General features: G+C 45.7%; 1 protein-coding gene across 2 annotated transcripts in view; it reads left to right on the top strand.

Moving 5' to 3' along the window:
• SPG11 (SPG11 vesicle trafficking associated, spatacsin) overlaps window positions 1-18,575 on the top strand; it is a 573,976-nt gene that overhangs the window by 320,384 nt on the left and 235,017 nt on the right. The gene's annotated exons all lie outside the window — the stretch shown is intronic.

The following is an 18,575-nucleotide window of genomic DNA, read 5'->3' as shown; positions in this document are numbered from 1 at the left end:
GGTAGCCTTTGCAACCTCAATGGTGTGTGTTAGTGTTCTCTTCTTCCTCTTGGAGGAAGCCTCTGTTCTTTGATTGAGACAGCCTTTTTCCTCAGACTGGGTGACTAAGGCCTCTTCTCCCTATCCCATCTTATTTCTGCTTTATGCATTAGGATTCCTGTTGCACCTTACAGTGGGTCCTACATAGGCTGAAACTTGTATGGGGTTGCTTGTAGTTTCTTCTGGAGGGGGCCTCACCTGGTAGTTCTGGATATGAGGAGCAGGGTCAGTATTGATTTACATAAGTCGGGGCTCTGTCTAAAGTGGCATGATGGACCTTGGTGATCACCAGCACTTGAGATTAATTCAAGCATTCCATCTGTCACCTTGATGTTTGTTGCAGTTGACAACCTCTGTGCAACTGGTATGTCCAGGCATGGAATCCGTGCTCTCTGTGCCAAATGCAGGCCCAGATAGACTTTACCTGGCACTTTACCAGTGGACTGTCAGGGTGGAAGCTGTTTTCACAGCTGTGCGGAACGGTTTTGTTCCGGAAGGCTGGACCGGCTTCAGCTCTTGGTGCTTTACAAATAAACAAAGCGAAACAAATGGTTTTAAAGTGTGCTCGCTTCACAACCATTTGTTTTTGCATCTGTTTAGTTCCTGTCTCCTGCAGGGTCCCCAGGAGCAGCGCTGACAACTACAGGGAAGAAAGGCGAGGGCTTGTTGATGCTTGGCTCAAAAAGTCCAGGGAAGTTGTGATTAGGGCGTTATAAACTATTCTAATGCTCATGTACCAAATTAAATGCATTATATCAATGTTTCTTCAAAAGTTTCCTTGAATTTTACTTGCAAACAGTACGATGTTCTCACACTCAGCATCCAAAATGTAATCCCTTATGTTGTGGCACACAATTAAAAAATATAACCTATTCTACTGTTGTCTAGTTTTCCAGACAGTGCTAGATGTTTATTCTGATCCGTCCGGCAATGCAGACTGTTTTCAGAGTCCTGGGACGCTGAAGACTTTAATAGCACGCTTTCATCTGATTTTTGTTCATAAACAGTGTAATTAAGATATCAATCCACACTTAAAGATGAGGTTCATGTAAACTGTGTTCATTCATCTTTAAAGCATCCCATTCACTTTCCATCTCCATGATCTTGCAGCTTTAACCAATTGTTTTATAGCTGCATCTCATGAAAGCCGCCACAGCATTTTATATTTCACGTTACTAACATTCCTTTGCTCCACCAAAGGCACTTAAACATTCCAAACAATGTATTTCTTTATGAAGTTGCCATTTCAACTCATTTTAGTTTAATACATTGAAATATACCATTACATAGAGTGGCAATTGTTAGAAGTGATTGTAATCATTAACTTCGAAACATTCATGTCCCACCGCCCTAAAAACAATGCTACTAGAGAACCAAAAGGAGAGTCAGTTGTCTTTTGTCGCCTATATGTCGCCTATAGTGTTGCTATAGATGGAGTGACATTACAGTCTTTTTATTTGTACAGAGCATACCCTAAACTGATGACAGAGAATGGAGCAGATAGGTCTGGGCTGACACAGATACCTATGTTAATAAACTCAGCATAAAGAACAGGCACGCATCATCTTGGCTCCCTTGCAGCTCAGAAAGGCTAAATTAGAACTGAGACAACTCGAACGGAAATGGAAAAACACTTATGAGTTGGCACAAAAAGAAATATTTAAGGGAGCGCTGCTTAATTACAAGAAACTGATCATCCAAGCTAAACCGTGCTTTTAATTTAATAGGATTAGTGAAGCTCAGACTCCTCAGCGAGAGATCTTTAAGATCATGAGGGACCTTTCATCATCTGACAGAGTTAGCCAATCGGTAGTGGCCACTCAAGCTTGCTGCAATTAATTCAATGACTTCTTTCTAGAAAAGATTTGCTTGATCAACAAATCAATAAAAGATAGCCCAGTGGTGGAGTGGCTTGATGCAGAAGACACAGCGGAGGCAAATGTTTCTCTAGCTGAATTTACTCCACTGGGAAATGATGCTAATGCTCTTGGGTAAAACCAAATCAGGCTCCCCAAACTACCCTCTTCCTCCAAAAGTGATGAAACCTTTAGCTCCAACCATATTAGATCCACTTGGTAAGGGGCTTCCCTACAGACAGGTGTGGTTCCGAGTGTTTTTAAAAAGGCAGTAGTAGTCCCTCTGTTAAAAGAAAGTTAATGACGACCCAATTACGCTAAAGAACTGCAGGTCAATTTTTCTGCTCCCCGCTTGTGCCAAAATATTGGAAATCTATGTTGCTCAGGAAATATGTAATCATCTTCAAACTGGACGATAGTTATATCCCAACAAGCTGGGTTCTGACCACTGCATAATACTGAGACGGCCCTCATGTCTGATATTGATGATTTGAGGATGGAAACGGACTTTGGCCAAACTATGGCTCTAATATTGTTAGACTCGTCTGCTACTTTCGACACAGTAGATCATGGCTTCTCCTACAGTGTGTGAGAGCAGCGGGGATTATAGGAACAACATATAAGTGCCTTGGCTCCTTCCCAGACAACAGAACTGAAGCCGTACCCCCTATTAAAGCGGGCAAAGTAAATGCTGACTGTGGAGTCTCACAAGGCTCAGCCCTCTCATTCCACTTGTTCAACATATATCTGCAACCCTTGATCAAGGAGCTAGTTAGAAGAGGATGTCAAATCTTTAAGTATTCTGATGACTCCCAGAACCTATTCTATTTGAAGGATCCTCACATGTCCCACTCTCCCTTCAGAGGTAGCAAAAATCCTAGGCATTTTAGTGGACTATCATCTGTCTCCAAAACCACAAATCAACAGCGTGGTCTTTCAAGAAGTATTCATGCCAGTTACACCTACGATAGCAAGTATGTAGACTGTGGATGAAGGGAACCCAGAGTACCTGTTGCTTTTAACCTAGTTCCTCTAGACTTTTGGGAAAGGGAATCAGATGCTTTAAAGCACAAATACAATGGGTTCTTTTCGGAGGCTAGTTTCAATGGAAGTAACCTTCCTTCCCCTTACAGGTATCTCTCTGGTTAACAGGAAGTATATCAACCCAGAGGAGATTCTCCCAGGTGCTAATAGCGCAAATGTGATAGCCACTGGGGAATCAATCTATCAATCAATCAGTATTTGTATTGCACAGTTTTTCACCCCAGCGTGGTATCCAGGTGCTGGGGGATGTAGAACTTTAGTCAAAGAGTCTTGATTCCCTTCCTAAATTCGGCGAGTGAGGGGGAGGTTTGGAGGTGGAGAGGAAGTTTGTTCCAGGACTTGGCGGCGAGGTTGGAGAAAGAACTATCTCCGCTACGGCTCTGCCGGATGCGGGGAACGTGTGTGAAGGGGAAGTAAAGTGGATCAGAGTTGGCTGGTCGGCTGGTGGAAGGTCAGGTGATGGATGATGTAGGAGGGTCTGGTGTTGTGGAGGGCCTTGTAGATGTGAGTCAGTAGCTTGAACTGGCATCTCGTCTTAACGGGGAGCCAGTGGAGACTTCTGAGGTGGGAGGTGGCGCTGGTCTGTTTCCGGAGTTCTAGGATGAGTCTGCCTGAGGCGTTTTGTGTAGTCTGTAGCTGTTTGAGGAGATGGGAGGTTGTTCCGACATAGAGACAGTTTCCGTAGTCCAGTTGACTGGTGACAAGGGATTGAGTTACTGTGTTCTTGGTGTTGATGGGGATACATCTGAAAATCTTACAGGGCATGTGGAGGGTGTGGAAGCAGGAGGCAGGCGGCTGCTGCGTTGACCTGGCACTTCATGAAGACATAGAGTATCTGATTGCTAATGTTGTGGTAGGAATCAATGGCAAGTCGACCATGGTTGATATAGGGGTAAGAGAGAAGCAAAGTTCTGGGTGTCTCTTGGGTAATGATTTGATTGCCTCTGGTATAGTACCAGCACCAAAAGCTTTCATGGCTTGGACTACGTCAGCTGTGTTGGCCTGAACAACGGCTTTTTTTATTTTAGTCTCAGGAAGAGTATTGGAGCATCTCAGATTTGCTTAGCTCAGGACAGGTAGTAGGTGGTAGATGGCCGTAATGTCCATCGCCCCTGCTCCAGACGATGCGGAGTATGAAATCCTAAAGCAGACCAATTGTTGGAGTCTGAGTAACTGCCAGCGCTGTTGGGTGACGTACCTTGAAGGAATTCCACAAGGCACAAGTTGAGTGCTATAATTCTAAAACGTTGGTTGCCCTTCATCAACACAGCTAAAAAACACTCTCTCCTGTTGATGGCAGTAGTGTTTGGGAAAGTGTCCAACTCACTGGCCCTCTGCAGATTCATGTACAGATTGTCATCATCATAGTGTGGAGTAAAATAATCCCCATCATCTCCATTGTCATCTTCAAAGCTGGCTGCCTCTGACCTGTCAGAATGAAAAGTGTTGGAGGACTGGGGTGAGGCTCTGAGGTAAAGGTATGGTCTTGTCTGAGTCAGATTGAACTGGGACCAGGTGCATCGAGATGGCTTTGGGACATGATCACGGTTGGGCCGAGATAAATTTGGCTTGGAGTGAGATAGGAATGTTAGGACAAGATTGACCTCCTGCGCCGGAAGCATTGGAGCCGGCGTCGATATCCAAGGAAAACTTGCTTCAGGAGAGATGGTGTTGAGGGCGAGCCAGCAGTGATCCAACCAGAGGCCACCACAGAAGTTAGGTGCCCTAAGATGCGCCAGAAGAGTGCCAGAGATTTTCAAAATGGTGTCCTTAAAGGCATCAATCTGTTGCAACTTCACCAGTGGCTCCAGAAGTCTCGGGGTACATCAGGATCAGTTGCAGAACTAGCCGTTCAGCCGGGGACAAGGAGCAAGACTAAGACACCCTGACGTCCTCACAAAATTCCAGGCTGAGAGTGGCAGGAGTGGTAAGAATCCTGCGTGGCCTTCTGGTGCTACCATTTTGACTTTGACTTACCTGAAGACTTAGAGAGCAACAAAGACTTGTCACAGGAATGGCCCGAGGTGTGGGAAAAGTCCCACATTCTCTACGTTCAGGGGGAGTGGGACTGTTGAAACTTCTTTCTGTGTTTGATGAAGTACATCTTCGCTTTGTGTTCCTTGATTGCCTTTGGATTTATAAGGGTACACTCCTCGCAGGACTTGGAGTCGTGCCCTGAACCTAAACACCTGAGGCACCCCTCGTGAGGGTCTGTCAGAGACATTACTTTTTACCAATTCCCACAAGGCTTAATCTCTGTAGTTTTAGGAGGGGACGTTGTTCCCCTGCACACTGGATAAACACAGAATTTTAAGAAAAAAAAGGTCACCAACTGAGGGGAAAAATGTTAGGAGCAAGCTCCAGATCCATATACGAGCGTGTAGAAGAAAAATAACTGATGTCAACACACAGAGGGGGCACCTACAAGTGGCTCCATCTTCACTTTTGGGTTGAAATTATGCTATTACGGAGCCCAATGATGTCACCTACCGACACACAGAAGCAATGTTGCTTAAATCTTCCAGATCCACTCTAGCGCCTGGGGATATTCTAAAGGCAAGGAATCAGCAGTTAGACGTATCCATAAAAGAATGCAGTCTTCTTCTTGGCACTAATGCAGTTTTTCAGTAGCCGCTTATCAAATCAAAGGTGCTCAGGTTTTTGCAGCACCCAGCCAGTCTAAAAGGTCATCAGCTCTGGGGGTTCAAATGTGAATTTGTCTTATTGACTTCGTTGGGGGCCCTTTAGTCCACAAGGAACCACAAGTCTGTGGAACCTTGCTTGGGCAACAACACTCCTGGGCTGGCCTGAGGACTAAGTAATCTCTCAATCACTCACAGGTCCAACATCTTGGCTACTTCTCCTATAATGCACTCCTGGACTCGGTCAGACATGCAATAAGTCTTTTTACTGACAGACTATCTCTGATATCAACATCATGAACACGTACAGATATCGACCCTGTGTTGAACAAAAAAGGTTGGGAATATTGTCCCAGCACCTCTTTACACACTCTTTCTGTACTAAAGGGTCAACACAGGGGCAAGCTGTACCCCTTCCACAGACCTATCCTTCATTTCCCTATTCAGCAAGTTAGGCAGAACCTCACTGTCGTCCTTAAAATTTTTCTGCCATAGGCAAGATATTCACTGTGTAATCTTCCCGGGATAAGGCTTAAGCAGGTTCATATGGAACACCTTCCTGGGCTCCCTTGAGGCATGTCCACCAAAGAGTTCACCTAAGCAGCCTTCTGCACTATTTGTATGGCCCACACTGCTTATCCTCCAAGGCTTTTGGAAAAAAGGACTTCAGCACCAATGCCTTCTAGTCCACCTGGCACCCAGTGAGCTTCTATTTCTGGTCATGCTACTCCTTCATCAGCCCTTGGCTTGCTTGAAGGTTTTTCTTCTACTGACTCATGTATTTAACCATCAACTTCCTGAGGCTCATTGCATAATCGCCACTTACTTCTGAGGTGACTCAGATGTTCTTTCCCACACGTCTTTTGATCAAGGTGAGAGGGTGAGGTGCACTTGGTGCTCAAATAGAAGTTCAGAGGCACTGAAACCCACTCTCTTCATTGTGAAAATTACTGGTCAGTTAACAAGACACTTGACAGGAGAAGTCTGACATCCTTTTGAGGTTCTCCGGCAGAGATTTCATCTTGCTCTTAAGGGTTTTATCAAACCTTTTCACCTACCCAATGGCTTGTGGGTGGTATGCTGTGGAGAAGTGGTAGGATCCTCCCACATCTCTCTCATGTGCAAGGAGATGAAGTTGGCTGCCCAGTCAGAAATCCCAGTCTTTGGAAATCTAACCCAAGGAAAGATCCCTAGTTAAAACCTTTGCAGGCGTGCCCCTCCCAGGTACCGACTCTGGATACTTGATGACGTGGTCCACAACAACCAACACATACTTGTCACCTAATCTTGAATGGGAGTCAAATAGGATAACAATTCCTATTTCCAACAGCCTAAACTTAATAGTTAAAATTAGCAGAGGCACTATTAGTACCTTGGTCTTACCTCCTAAATTGCCTCTCACTTGGCAAGCACAACTGTTTCTACAGAACTTCTTTGTGTCCCTGTACATCCATGGCCAATACAAGAGACTAGGTCTTTCTAGTTCCCAAGTGTCCTGCTAAGGGCACTTCATTTCCTATTAGCAACAGAAATGTCATGTGCATGAGTGGATTCAATAGCTTTTTGCTAGCACCTGGTTCAAAGTGTACTGGCTCTATGTGAAGCAGTCCCTCCTTCCACTCAATGTCATGCAATCCAACCACTCCCTTGCTGGCCTGTTTCTAGGCTGCCTTCTGAAGGTACACAAGCGTAGAGCACTTAACTTTTGCCTTGTGGAATTCCTTTCAGGTAGGTCACCCAGCAGCTCTGGCTGTTACCCAGTCTCCAACAAATGGTCTGCTTTATAGTCTTATCCTACGCACTGTATGGAGCAGGGGCAATGGACATTACAGCCATCTACCACCTACTACCTTGACCTGAGCTAAGCATATCTGGGATGCTCCTAGCCTCTTCCTGAGATTATGATAAAGCCTGTGCTCTGGTCAACACAGCTGACATAGTCAAAGCCATGAAGGCTTCTTGTCAAAACTAATGTGTTCGCAGGCGTTTTGCAACCTGAACAGACTTCCTCTGAGCCTTTACTGCCATTCAAATAAGCCCTGACTAATACTTTAATGGGCACCTGGTCTAAGTCTTCTTCTATCCACCAGATAACAGGCAGGCTGCTAGGTGCCACATGCTGTTGACTGGTTACTCTTGCATCTCAACACAGCACCCTGAGCCAGAATGTCTGGTGGTTCAGGCTTCAAGCAGCAGGGTAACCCCGAAATCATTTGATATGACTCCCTCAGACAGAGTGTCGAAAAGAATCAAAGCATTAGGGACACTGATGTTTTTCAAAGCCAGCCTAGCACTCCGAAAAGTCATTGCCAGCTCTTTGCTGGGGAGATATTCCATCCTTTATGGTACATGGCTGGTGAGATCTTGCTGTCAGTGCCTCAAGAATTCAGGCCAACCTGTCTCAAACTATCTAGAATGATCATATGCGGCTAAATATATCATCCTTTCTGGACTGGACACTACCGACTATTTGGGCAGAGCTGTTGGCAATCGTGTGGTTCTTTGGTGTCATTCTTTAATTAGATCTACGGGCCTATCTGGTGATGTGCAGACCTTTTGTATGGAATTGCCATTCAGCAGATCTCGCCATTTTGTGGAGAAGGCAAACTTAGCATTGGAACACTTCAAAGAAAGCTGGGCCACTGCTTTCCCACTCCAGCACGACAAGTCCCTCAACAATTTTGCCCTGTTTGAGGCTAATCTAGGGGTTTGGTATACTGGCAGCACCAAGGTTCACAGCCTATTCAACATGCATCTCAGCCCTTATGAGATCGGAGATCTAGCAAACACTATCTAGACCTCCAGGGGCAGGGAGCATCCTAGTACCCCACCCTGCAGCGTCAGCCTCCAAGACACTTTAGTTTGCCCTTAATGGCACATGATCACCCTGTAGGAGGCAGGATCTGACATTTCCTCCAAGGGTAGCAAAATATACCATCTAAAGGGGGTTGGTCCTTCAATTAGTTTAATGAGGCTATGCCCAACCATTCCTTTTTGACTTTCTCAATCTTCCCCCCATATCAGAGTGTCTTTCAGAGGGGCAGTTGTCCATCTTGCTTCAAGAAGTGCAGGCTCTTTTGGCCAGAGGAATTATAGAGCGGGTTCTGGCTCTAGAAATAGGGACTGGCTGTTACTTCTGCAATGTTCTCATGCCGAAGATGGAAATAATCTTTTATTTTAAATCTCCACCCTCTGAATGCCTTTTTAAGGAAGGATAAATTCAAGATGCTCTTGTTGGCCCAGGTTCTATGTGCCTTAAATCCAAGCGGCTGGATGGTGGCTTTGGACCTGCAGATAGCCACTTCCATGTACCATGTTCCGTAGCCCCTTCCATGTACCCGTCCTGAAGTCCCATGGATGCTACTACTAATTCAAGGTGGTCTAGGAGCATTTCTAATTTGCAATGCTCCCCTTTGACCTTACCAGGGCCCCTCGGATGTTCATGAAAGTGGTGGTGGTTTCCACACATCTTCAGAGCTTTGCTCCATTGACAGATTTGACATTGAAGAAGTAGTCCAAGAACGTAATATGGACCGAGGAGTGTCCGAGTGCCTTTGAAGACCTGAATATGGCACTTTAAAAGCAGTTGAACCAAATGCCCCTGACTACAGTTAACCCTTCATAGTACAGACATCTTCCTCATATTGAGGTGTTGGAGCAGTGCTGGCTCAACTATTTCCCAAGGGTGGAGAGCGTTCCCATAGAACATAACTGGGTAGCCATTGATATGGCATGCTTAGCCATAGTGTGTGATTTGAGCAGGTTCAGGCCATATCTGTGTGGAACTAAGTTTGTGGTACAGACAGATCACCATCCACTCAGGTGGTTGATGGAATGAAGGATGATAATCCCAAATTGCTGAGCTAGGCATTTTCATTGCAAGGTCTAGATTTCCTGGTTGAGCACAAAGTCACAATGATTCATGAGAATGCATATGGACTTTACCTTCGGTGTTGCTGATCTGACAAGGGGACTTCTCCAATAGTAGAGTAAAGATCTGCGCAGTGTGATTGGGGAAGGGCATCAGTTGGAAAGAGAATGCCCTTCCATGGTATACAGGCTTGTTTCTTTACTCTTAGCACCCAACTGCATCCTGATTTTTATTTGACCCTAGCGTCAATCTAACCTAAGAGTTTGTGTAGAGGCCTAAGACAGTCAATGACTATATGAGGTCCTGGACCTCTCCTGTGACCTAGAGAGGTGCACCAAGCGTGCCCTCAATGAGAGATATTGAACTGCAGTCCCTATCATAGGTTTAATACATGGAGCATTGATGACGGTCTACCATGTTTTGTGAATCGATATTTGTGACCACGCATTTTCTGTCTGTGTCACTAGAGTGGAGCCGTACTGGTCCACTAATGTAAACCTCTGCTTCTCTGTCCTTACCCAACAGCTGTAACATTACAAGTGCATGTTGTGCTTGTTAGTGTGTGTAGCCTGTGTGGTAAATGCATGATGTGTGGGAATGACCAAAAGTAATGAAGACTTGTGGGATCATCGCAGACATGGCCTTTGCACAAGATGCAGGTGAGGTTGTTTTTTTACGCACAGTGGATGTGTATTGATGATATTCCTGAAGAAGAAAGGAGACTTACACATTGAAGTGAGGGGAGTGGAGACAGGGTTCTGTTAGAAATTTGATCAGACATTTTGCTTGCTAAGGAGTTGCTGATTAGACTTTCTGAAGGCTGCCATGTGGTAGATGGTAGAGGTGAAGGGTGGGACTAAAAGCCCTACCAAGTACCAGGCATCAGGGGTTAGATTATGGTATTTTAGTGCTGATGTCCGCATTACCGCACTAAAGTGCAATAATCATGCATTACATCTCTTCTGGCCTCGTGTCAATGTGAAATGTGACATGTGGAAACACTATTAAACAGCAGCCAGCGTACTTCGTCTAAGGTTGCTCTACGTTGCTGACATCCGCAGCCAATTTACTGCCAGCGGGGTCCAAACATATTGCTATGGTCACGTAATCAGGAGCACGTCATCGCTTAAAACATAAACAACAGCTAGTGCTAGGCCCAGCTCATGTGGATCCGGCACCTTCTGGGTTTTTTCAGTTGAGGTTGATTTGTTCCAGAAAGTGTCAGCTCTCTGATTCTTTTTGCTGTGCCAGGAAGTGAACTGAGGGGTTATAGAGCAGCCAGCTGGCGCCCTGGTCATCATTTCTCCTTCAGGTGTCACAGTGTCCTGATGGTTATTCGGGCATCATGCATGAGGTGAGCATTCTTTATTTCGGATTAATCTTTCCAGCCTCATGGTCTTCCCACAACCTTAGGCCAGTCTGTTGCAGGCGTGGTGAGGGAGTCTGAGACTCCGACAACCCCTGGAAACATGGTCATCCCACTACCGTAGGTTGGCCTGTTGCAGGCGTGGTGAGAGAGTCTGAGACTCGGGCAGCCCCTGGAAACATGGTCATCCCACTACCGTAGGTTGGCCTGTTGCATGGGTGGTGAGGGAGTCTGAGACTCCGACAACCCCTGGAAACATGGTCATCCCACTACCGTAGGTTGGCCTGTTGCAGGCGTGGTGAGCGAGTCTGAGACTCGGGCAGCCCCTGGAAATATGGTCATCCCACTACTGTAGGTTGGCCTGTTGCAGGCGTGGTGAGAGAGTCTGAGACTCGGGCAGCCCCTGGAAACATGGTCATCCCACTACCGTAGGTTGGCCTGTTGCAGGCGTGGTGAGAGAGTCTGAGACTCGGGCAGCCCCTGGAAACATGGTCATCCCACTACCGTAGGTTGGCCTGTTGCAGGCGTGGTGAGAGAGTCTGAGACTCGGGCAGCCCCTGGAAACATGGTCATCCCACTACCGTAGGTTGGCCTATTGCAGGCGTGGTGAGAGAGTCTGAGACTCGGGCAGCCCCGGGAAACATGGTCATCCCACTACCGTAGGTTGGCCTGTTGCAGGCGTGGTGAGAGAGTCTGAGACTCGGGCAGCCCCTGGAAACATGGTCATCCCACTACTGTAGGTTGGCCTGTTGCAGGCGTGGTGAGAGAGTCTGAGACTCGGGCAGCCCCTGGAAACATGGTCATCCCACTACCGTAGGTTGGCCTGTTGCAGGCGTGGTGAGAGAGTCTGAGACTCGGGCAGCCCCTGGAAACATGGTCATCCCACTACTGTAGGTTGGCCTGTTGCAGGCGTGGTGAGAGAGTCTGAGACTCGGGCAGCCCCTGGAAACATGGTCATCCCACTACCGTAGGTTGGCCTGTTGCAGGCGTGGTGAGAGAGTCTGAGACTCGGGCAGCCCCTGGAAACATGGTCATCCCACTACCGTAGGTTGGCCTGTTGCAGGTGTGGTGAGAGAGTCTGAGACTCAGGCAGCTCCTGGGGACAACACTTGTGGTCTACAAATTAGCGTATGCTGGCTTGTTTCAGTCGCGGTGAGCGAGTCTGAGATTGAAGCAGCTCCTGGGGGCAACCAGTGCTTGCCACATACATGAATGAAGTGAGTCCTTTGGATATGAGGAAAACCAAGGAACTTAATTTTGGTTTTTAAATTTCCCTGTGCTGCAGCAGGCAGGGGCTGAATTCAGGTTCATTGGAATGGTGATACCTACACAGTCAGTGTCGGACCTAGAACTAGATTACATCATGAGGAATAAAAGGTTTCCTCCATATTTAAATATTTTATTGGGTTTCCTGAAAACATAAACAAGGTTGTTGTTGCTAATAAGAATGGCATTGTTCATAACGATGTGTCATGCAAACAGTAAACTGGTGTTTTACTAGGAAATGTCAGCATTTCTGTGACCCTGTCAGTTCACGTGCCTGTTTACCATTATATATGCAGTCTTAATTAGCATACCTGGTTTGTTAAGGGTCAATCCATTTTTGAGCTTGAGTTTGGGACAAAGAGATGAGACTGGAGTGAAGAGATACAAAAGAAGATGTGGATATGGGTGAACAAGCACAAAAAGAAGGATGACCAGGGAAAAGTAGGAGGGAAAAAATAGGAAAGATAGAAGAGGGATGAAAGGAGACCCAGTGAAACAGAGATGGAGGAGAAAGGAAGTAACATCAAGAGGGAGTTTGTTATGAGAGGAAAGATCGAATGAGATGGGGAGGACAAATTTGAGAAAGGGAGAGAGATAAAAGAAAGAAGGGTTGGAAATCAAAATGGAGTGGAGGGAGGCAACGAAGAAAGAGAGGGAAAAAACTAAGTGGCAGAGTGGATAGAGGGTTGAGGGGAAAGTATGTCCGGCTTTCTAGGTCTGCCGTATTGTGGACATGTGACTACGCACTGTATCAGATAGCATATGAGCCAGCAGTCTATGGGGCCTGATTTCAAGATGGGCTATAATGAAGAATATTCACATTCTTGGAAATATTGCGAAATCTGGCAGAAAACCTCCAGTGACATTTCTTTGACCATAGACAAACCTTTCTCCTCTTGTTTTAGCACTTCTACAGAAACATGATTTTCAGTTACCACCCTCCTCTAAATCAGCCCTTGGCCGTCCCACTGCAAGAGGCAGAACAATAATCCAAAATGTCCCTGGTTTTGAAAGTGTTAGTAGCTCATGGCAGCAAGCCATTAAAACTCCATGGTCACTAGCCCACATCCACAATTGGCAGGATCCTTTGCAGGAGACAGTCACAGACTGCTGCTCCGCCAGTTTTTTTAGTTTTTTTTAAGGCCGTTACCAGCACTCGACATATGTCTTCTTTCAAAATCTTTCACCAGGACAGGGCCCAGAAGTTCACAGTGGGGGAAATATCGGTACTCCAGATGCAGTACGACTATTACATTTTGAAGAATGGTTCCTTTCGGATATTTGCCTCATTACATGAACTTTACTGCTTTATTCACCTTAATGTGTACCCAATGTGTCACACATAACTGAACTGAAAATAGGAACATGTCATAAACGTGAAGTGTAAACTTGGCAGCTCTGGGCTGTAGTCCGTTGTGTGAGGGAAACTTTAGATGAGGCCAATTCTTTTTTTGTTCCCTGATTACACTTTCTGTTGGCTGATGACATCCAGGTGCAGAAACCTCACACCTCTGTGGGTGCTCCAGGCTGGAGACTGACCTGCTGTGAGAATCATCACCGTATACAAAGTCTGTGTTTGGAGACCCGCTTGGAAAGGTCACTTGATAAGAAAACCACCCTTAATCAATTCTTTATATGCAGACAGAATAAAAATCTCCTTTCTGATTTTGGTGTATAAAAGTGGGACCACTCTACCTCACTTGGTGTTCCAATTTCAAGTCCCTTAGGCCAAGGAAGGGAGTGTTCCGCAGTATACTCAGAGGTCTGCCATACAATCAGAGCTGGTATCTTCCTGACAGCCAGCTTCCCAGAGTTGAGGCCACATCACCTGAGTCTGACCTCTTGCTGAAAGGAAAGAGATGTGTACCTATTCGCAAGGGCCTAAAAACCTAAATGCCTGCCTACTGGAAAAGTGAAGGGGCCTGACAACCCTGCTAAAGGAGCGAGGGGCAGTGTGGGTTACCCAGAAGAAGACTAAAGGGAACGATCTGTGGACCTTGGTGTCGATGGGCATGCAGTCTTTCTAGGGCAGGTATTGTTCTGAAATCATGAAGACTAAGAGTGTGATTACTGAGGCTTGGTTTGGACTGTGATCGTGAGTCAATAAATTGCTAGTGTGTGGCCGCATCCTCTAGTCAGCCTCTGCATGGCTGCATCATCACCAGAGTTATGACCCGTGTATCAGCCCGTGTTTGGCCACATCATCATCAGCGTATTAGCTTGTGTGAGAATGCATTGTAACGGGCCTAATGCCCTGTGCATGGACGCATCATCACCAAAGACTTGCCATGTGTGTGGCAGCATCATAACCAGAAGTACCAGCCTTTGTGGGATGTCAATGGCCGACCTGTGAAGATCCACAACTCCCTGCGATGAATCGGGACTGCCGACTCCACATCAGCTAGGCGGGCAGCCCTGCAGCAGTCTCAAAGCACCCCAGCAAAGCTGCTGGCTGACCTACCACCTCTCAGAAGAGAGGGGAGCAGACATGCTATGGAAGTAGCTGGGTGGCTGCTCAAAGAACTGTTCTACCACATGAGGTATGAAACATAAGACTTTGCGCAAGCCCAAGAAGTAGTGAAAATTACATCTGAGCTCTAATCATTCCAATATGCCTAACTTCTGGGGGAGGGGCCAGATAATTTGGAAGTGGGGGCAGGGAAGATAGTAGATAAAGGTGCAGTCAACATTTTGTTTGACTGTGTTAGTGTGTCATATTACTTTCTAGTGTGCATTTATGTACTTTCTTTCTTGTAAGTTAGGCACTGGGTTGGACATTTGTTTATTGCGCCATTTTGTTATTGACATTGAAATGCCTGTGACTGCTCACCATCACTACCACTTAAAGTCAGGTTGAACTTTGCCCAGTTTTGCAGAGCTATAGTAGGAGAGACCCCAGGACATCAGAGGCAAATGCCCCCAACTACCACGATTAAGGACGGTAGCCCATGGTTACCCTGCAGCCTCGAATGGGATCTGATAATTGACCAACAGAGCAATAAGTTTAACTTGTATACATTAGGACCTGCACAGTGGTATGGTGGATACAAGGTTAGTGGAGTTAGGATGTGAAACTTTCCCATAAGCGGGAGAAAGGCTGTGCAGAGTTGAAGTCAGCCCACCGCTTGACCACACCAGAGGTACTATGTACTGAGTAGCCAAGCCTCATTTGGTGAAAACAAACCTTGAACTATGAGAAACTGAGCACACTTTCAGTATCACAAGGGGAGGGATTTCATCTGCATCTCAGCATGATTACACTATAATTTTGTCCCTGGTGGGAATTGCCTGCGTCAGAAGGGTGTGGGGGGCAGGGGTAAGTCGAAAACAGAGGCACAGCCAACCCCAGCAGCCAGACCACTAAACTGCATCTTGGCAATTTTGTGGATGTATTATTTAGTAGTGTACATTACTTTTATTCTTGAAAGTAAAGTTAGGCAACTAGTTATTGTGCTGCTATGCGATTGTTGAGTGCTGAGCTCAAGCACCCTCACATTAACTTCTTCACAATGGTCAGACAGTCTCTTATACTAATGTGGATGGCAAACAATTGGTAGTAAATTTACATTCACTATCTGACATCGCTGCCATTCCGAAAGCCTTTAAAACACGCTTAAATGATTGTCCCTCTTGGATGAACCACAATGATTTGAACTCTGAGAAGACGGAGATTCTATTTTTTGGTATTGTAATTCCACTTCTTCCTATCAGTTTCTTGATGGCCTTCCTTTTTAGGAGCCCCCTCCTCTTCCTGTGAAACAGGCCTGAAACCTAGGCATTATGCTAAACAAAAAACTCCTTTAGATTATCCTGCTCTTAGCAACATGCTTCTTGACACTGAGATATTTATGCAAAAGTCTACCTCTTATTTTAGCTCCTTATTGTTCAGTCCCTCATCTCATTGGATTATGGAATGTGTCTACCCAGCTATATTTTGAAATGCCTTCAGATTTTCACTTGATTTTAAGTTTGCCAAGGAATGCACTTAGCATTGGTCACCTAGCTTCCTGGCTTCAATTAAGATATTTTATTCAAATCTCTTCGTATCTGCCATAAAGCTTTAACCAGGACTGAACCAGCAAATATTAGTTCTCACTTCATCAGATATATTCTCTTGTGACCTTTATGGTAGGCACTCTGCAATCTTCTGTTGCTTCTAAGCATCATTTGTACCATGTTCAGGTGAAATATTTTTTTTGTTCCTGACCACAAAAGCATGAAATAATCGTCTGCTTTATATCCGATTCATCTCTGATCATCTTGCTGTTAGAAAAGCCTTGAAAACCTGGGTCTTATCACAAGCATACTAGTAGTGTTCGGCATGTTGTTCCTTGCTGTCCCTTGTTGAGGTCGCTGTGCATTTAAATACTTTCTCATTTATCCATTCGTTCTGTTATGCTGGATGTCCTCGGGATCGTTTTGTAGTATTATGTTCCACCTCTAAATCTAGCCAATGACTGAGTCGCTGTAATAGCACAGTACATTGGAAGGATTAAGTGGGGGAGTAATGGGGTTTAGGAAAGGGAAGGAAAGGAAGGGGACAGCAGGGAGGGAGATCTGGAAAACACAAAGAGAGCGTATATCATGAATACCTTGACACTCTAATTGCAATGCTCATACTGTAATTCCTCACTTAACACCTTATGTATTCTAAATACCTGAAAAGCAAAATACACTCCAGTGGAGAAGTAGGTGATGGTTGATAGTGTAGATGATGGTATTAAGGGCGTTGCTGCAGTAATACAAAACCAACATATACATATAACAACCACTATCAGAAGCATATAAAACAAGACATCAAGGAGAGGACAATGATGCATGAACATAACCCTAACTCACTCCTTATACACTTCACAGGGATTGAGTGTAGCCCACTACCACTCGTGAAGAACCCCTGTTGATAAAGGGAGCCAGAGACAGTAAGGGTTAATACACTATACATCCTCAACACAATCTCCATCATAAAATAATAAAGTAACGGTATGTTGGAAGCCCTGTAGTTAACACACTCAAGGCAATGTATCAGAGGCTTGATTCCTCCAGTAAGTCTTTAGTTAGTTAAGAGCACCTTGCTCCTAATTCCTGATTATCTCAAAGTTAGAGCATTCCAAAAGTACTGGAGATAACGTTGGATTAACCAATCATCCACCTCTCCGTCGGCCGACAATACCGACCGGGTCAAGATCCTGACTGGAAGAGCAGTGACCCAAAGTAGATCAAAAAGAACACGTGTAGGCAATCTTGCCAACACGACCCCAAAACCAAGAAAGAACAAAAGCAGCCTAAATCCTGGTGCAAGCACCGTTATCGCACCCACAGAAGATCAGCAACCGACACCAGAGCACCGGACAGGAGGAATTCCCGACGCCGAGCTCTGGAAAGGCTTCCTCTTTATACTACCCTGGATCGTAGTCTCGCGTGATTCGCGAAGGATCATGGGAGTTGTAGTTCCGACTCGCGTCTTGCTGGGAAATGTAGTTCCAGCCCCAAGCGCGATCGTGACACATTCATACATTCATTCATTCATAATGTAGCCTCTCAACCATGCCTGACTAATGTAGCCTCTCCTCGTGAGTGATGGTGCAGTCTCCCTTCACTGACATTGATGTCCTCTGCTCTCTGGCTGAGGTGTCCTATGCTCGCTGTCACAAAATGCCATTGTCCATGGTCCTAAATAGAGCAAATGAAAAGCATTGCTCAAAGGTCATTCACGTTCTGAAAGGAGCACACAGATATTACTGTAGAGATACCCAGTGGTCATACTAGTATGGTATTGCCTAACGTGCTAGAGGATGCAGATAAGACACCAAGCAATAGTACAGCTTAAAGGTCAGTCACAGGATGGCATTGCCTAATGTTTTTGGAGGTGATACAAATGGGGATGATGGAAGGAGCGTTTGAGCAAATCAAACACTCACCCCCAGTCAACTGATCTGGGTTTAATCCATCACCATTCTTTAGCCCACTCAGCCACCCCATTTCAGACATGACCATATGCAAATCAGTCTTACCCTGTGCCTCATGGGAACAGTCCAGCCCGAACTGCCAAGCCATGTCTTCCATGGACCGGAAACAAGCATCCTGGGACCGGTTTCGGGTTCATAATCCTCATCAGCCAGGCTGTCTTGAATCCAGTGGCCAATTGAGCAAGGGACTCACGTCTGAGCATACCCTGCCACACTTAGGGCGAACAAAGCGATACAAAAGGGGATGATGTTTTGGAGGCAGCAAATAGACACTAGTGCATTATTGATGGCCAGAAGTCAGACCAGTATGTCATTGCCCAAGGTCTTGGAGGGAGGAGAAGGAAACTGGTTCGCCTGGGATGCACAACAGAGACCACTCACTATTGAACTGTGTATATGCTGGGGGAGCAGAAATACATTAGTGCAACATGTCCCAAAGGTCCCTTACTGTATGCCTTATTAGATCTCAGAAATCTTACACCGCACTGTTTTGATATCCACTGATTTGTAAACGATGTCTCAGGC

Source organism: Lissotriton helveticus, chromosome 3_1 (genome assembly GCF_964261635.1).
Source record: "Lissotriton helveticus chromosome 3_1, aLisHel1.1, whole genome shotgun sequence".
Taxonomy (NCBI): Eukaryota; Metazoa; Chordata; class Amphibia; order Caudata; family Salamandridae; genus Lissotriton; species Lissotriton helveticus.
This window is presented reverse-complemented; position numbering and strand designations above follow the sequence as displayed.